We start from the raw sequence: 4,632 nt of genomic DNA on the forward strand, positions 1-4,632 counted from the left end.
TTTAAACTCCAAACAATGTCAGCCTAAAAGAAAAAAAGAAGTTCAAAAACATTCCAAGAAATAATGTCTTTGTCATTATTAGTATTAAATTAGGGGTATAAGTTTGGCCCTCTCGGCTTGAGCCCGTCTTAAGCCTAAATAGGGCTCGTGGGCTGAGATATCCTAAACTTGGAGGCTGGTCAGGGCTAGAAATAGGGTTGACGCCTTGGGCTAAGCCCGACCCGGCCCTAAGGATGGGTAAGAGTGGGATTTTGTAGGCCCTGAGTCAAGGCCGATCCGGGTTTGGGCCCAGCTAAGGATACTCAAGATTGACCTAGGGTTTTAAAAAGCCCGATCCAATCTGACCCTATGCAGCCCTAATTAGTAGAATATCCAAAAGCCAAGTACAGAATTCTACATGCGTTTTTATGGATATAGTGGACATTAAATAATATGCTTTTAATGGTGATAATTACCGCCACTGAATGTTCTTAATTTATTAATAAACCCAACAGGTTTAGAGCTATTAGCATCAGTTTAATTACCTTCACTAAATATAAAACAATCAACTACATTAAATTTATCGTAGCTAAATATATTCATGGGCAAGATATCTCTACTTGGTCGGATGATCTCTATACAAGTGTCTGGGTCAATGGGTGAATACACCTAGGTATCTACCCAGGGGGTAGAGGTGTCATCTCACGGTGCCTGTGAAAAGACGTACAAACAGCACCAAGTAGAGATCTTTTTCCCTAAATTTATTTTTTTTTTTAAATTGCACTTCACTCCAACCCCTCTGTATCCCATGGAGAGAATTACTCTAAAAGATCACATAATCAATCCACATGGAAGGACCAGGTGCATTAGTTGGAAAGGTTCTCAGCTGCTGCCTTAGCAAGTTTTTTTTTTTTTTTTTTGATGAAAAGAAAAATATATATTAAACTAGGGAATGAACAAAGTATTTACAGCATTCAGATCATACAAAAAGTGACGATGGAGAAACCTAGCTTTCCTAGCAAAGTTAAGCATCCAAACTGACGTGTTACTATCAGGGTTTTCTAAGAAATAAATATTATCCTGGACATAGTCATTAAGGCCAATCAACAAAGGCACCATAACCCATGGCCAAGATCTTTTAGATGGTTGTGGAATATGCTGAAGAAGCTCCTTTGTTGAAACCCAAACTTCTTTAATCTTAATATCCATACTAGAAGTATGTCGGAGGCCAAAAAATAAAGTTGTTGCCTCCGGTTCTAAGGCATGATACATCGTCAAAAAACTCGCATGAGCTGAGAGTACCCGTCCCTAAATCATAACGTAAAAAACCCAAGCCGAGGAGTCTATGCCTGGTTGGAAGATTCATGCACATAGTAAAATAGGATAATCAAAATTAGGCAACCTCAAATCAGTAATAGTTATCAGCATAGTAGAACTCATCATAGGAGAGGAAGTGGTATCCATAATCACTGGCGGTTCAAGATTAAGATTCATTATCCAATGATTGATTAATGTCATGGTTCTAACCGGATCGGCCTTAGCAAGCTAGCGTTTAATATTAAGAAGGTTCTGTTTAGGGTTTTGGAGAGGAATCATGTAAAGGAAAAATATAAGATAAAAACACAAAAAAAAAAAAAAAAAAAAAAAAAAAAGAAGGCAACAATTGGAAATTGGATTTCTATGGAATGATCTGGATTGGTCTTTAAGTGTCAAATTTTAGATGCTAATTCAATCACATCTATCGTGTATTGGCATGCATTTTTTCCATAATTATGCATTTATCATTTCACCCCTTAGTTTTCAAACAAAACTCAGATCACACCCTCAAATCACCCCCTGGTTTAGACCCCAATATGACAAATTAGTCCCTATCGTTAGTTTTATACTGTTAAGTGATGAGGTCAACCATTTAAATAAATTTAAATCCCTAAACTATCCTTGACCAATGTTGAAGATGAAGGAAGGATAGTATTGTAAATTTAATTCTAATGTTTTAGTACAAGGGTAAAATAGTCCATTCACACCAATAACTAACAGCAGACTAACACCGTTACTGTAGAGGGGGTGATTTAAGTATTTTCAAAAACCGGGGGGTGATCTGAGTTTCATTTGAAAACCAAGGGGTGACGTGTAATTTACCCAGAAATTTATGAATAAGCCGTCTAACCAACTCCTACCTCAAAATTAAAAAAATTATGTTTGAATCTTTGTGGACATCATAATCTAATGAATGTATGGTTGATTTCCATTCCAGTTCTAAATTACCATGTGTTGCAATTTCGTTTGAAAAGTAATTTAAAGCAAGAAATTTTGTTCGAAGAATTGAAAACAAGGAAGGGAAACTCCTACATAATGGCCCACAATGGGAACAACTAAATTTAAGAGATAGTGACCCAAATGAAGAGTTTCTCATTTATGAAATAGAAAAACCAAATTGGTGTTGTTTTCCATAGACCTTTTTTTTCCCCTTTTAGATTGGGAGGTGAGGTGAGGTGAGGTGAGGTGGGGTGAGTATTTGGATAAAATGTTTGCTTAAAAGGATAAGATTTTGGTAGGAAAAAAAAAAAAAAAATTAATAATGGATGGAATTGGGTGGTTCCTTTTGACTGGCGGCATTTGGATATGTTCTGGTTGATTCTTGATGTTACATATACCTAGTTTTTGTAATCTAATTATAAGCAGTTTCTGCCATTTCCATTTCCATTTCTACAAGTAATGCGTTAATGACTGGCTGAGCATAGAACTCTCACTTCAGTACTGATGATTTAGATAAGATAATGAGCTGTAAACCCATGGAATGACAATAAAAGACATTTGCATCGACAATGAAAGACAATTTGTCTGACAAAATTAACATGTATATATATGGTTGTGGATTCTCGAAGAACCCAAATATTCCAAATTTTAACTCTTATTATGTATGCGCTGTTGCCAATCATGATAATACCAAGATAGGATTGATTTAAACCCATGGGCTGCGCCTAACTGGAAGAGGAATAGTATTTTAGTTTTGAAGTTGGAAAAATTACAAAAAAAAACAAAAACAAAACAAAGCATTTGATGCCCATTGGTTTTGGAAGGTATATCAGTGTTGAGCTTGAGCTCTCCTTTGCGTATCTTTAGTTAATGATGCGCAACTTAGCATTTTTTTCAAAAAAAAAATCCTAGGATCAGAAATGGCCATTTTTCCAAGGCTCCATCTAGGTGCAAGTAAAAGAAATGGATGTGATCATGATTATGTACCTGACAACTTTTATCATAATTGGTAACTATACTTTTTAATATAATATTTAACAATAAAGTTTTTTGCACTCGGGCGTAGGGTACGCCTAGACACATGGGGTGGATGAAATGACTAGTCCCCCCTCCCTGCAATGACTCAAACTCTGCTCTTGGCTGTGCCCAGATGTGCTCCTGTACAGAGAACATGTGTCCTAATATTTATTGTCCTTTTCAAATCCAAGGAATTTGATTGCAAAGTAACATTAACACTTAATAACCAGTTTTAACATGTTTGGAATTAGTTAAATAATCAGGGATTTAGATACTCTCCAACGCGGGGGTGTTGGGGATTGCCCAGTGAGGCCTCTCTAGCCGACACTTGTGTTGGAGATTAATTTTTATTTTTTTTTAATTAAAAAACTATCAAAATTTTTTTTATTTTAAATTCTTTATTAATTCTTATTATTATTATTTTTTTCATTCAAACTTCCATTTTTCCTCTTTGTACAATCGAAATCACATTCAATACCAATCCAATACCGACTCATTTTCGATCTGGTATGAGACTAACCCATATCGTATCGATATCGATATGATATCATAGTTGGTATATCGTTATGATGATCACGCCATATTGTGGGATTACAATATGGCATGATCATCATAGCGATATGGAGCAACTCTTCTACCAAAAACCTTTTTTTGCCGACCATTCTTTTCTTCCTCTCCAATACTGACTCATTATCAATTCGATACAAGACCGACCCATATCGTATCGATATCAATATTGATATGATACCATATGCGATATACGACTATAATGATCGCACCATATCATGATATGACATGATCAACAATATGACATGATCATCATAGCGACATAGAACGATCCTTTTGCCGATATCGATTTTTTGTTGGTACTAAAAAATAATAAGAATTAGTTAATACAGAATAAAAAGACAACAAAATTGATTTTTTGAATAAAGAATGGAGAGAGCGAGAAAGAGAGAGAACATGAATGAGAGAGAAGTCCTTGGATCCTCTCCAGCACAGGTGTCAACTAGAGAGGTCTCACTGGGCGATCCCCAGCACCAGGAAAGGTTCCAACTCCTACAATTAGTACTACTATTTATAGAAAGTTTGGTCCCATAGTGTGGAAAACTGTTCGTTCCCCGACGAATCTTGGAGTTTTAGGGCTTAGGGACTCGGTTACCCATGTTAACGTGTTGTTAAGTTAGGTTGGAGATTACTTGCTAATGATCACAAGGTAGGAAAAAAGAAAGGGAAGTAGTTCTCTGTCCGGGAGTGTGGCCTACGCTAGCACTCCCATGCGTCTATCTCTCTCCTCCTCAAAACAAGGGAGCAAATGTGTCTTTTCATATGGAGAGGAAAGAGATAGACTCATGGGAGTGCTGGCATAGAACTTTCTCC

This window comes from Telopea speciosissima, chromosome 1 (genome assembly GCF_018873765.1).
Source record: "Telopea speciosissima isolate NSW1024214 ecotype Mountain lineage chromosome 1, Tspe_v1, whole genome shotgun sequence".
NCBI classification, from domain to species: Eukaryota; Viridiplantae; Streptophyta; class Magnoliopsida; order Proteales; family Proteaceae; genus Telopea; species Telopea speciosissima.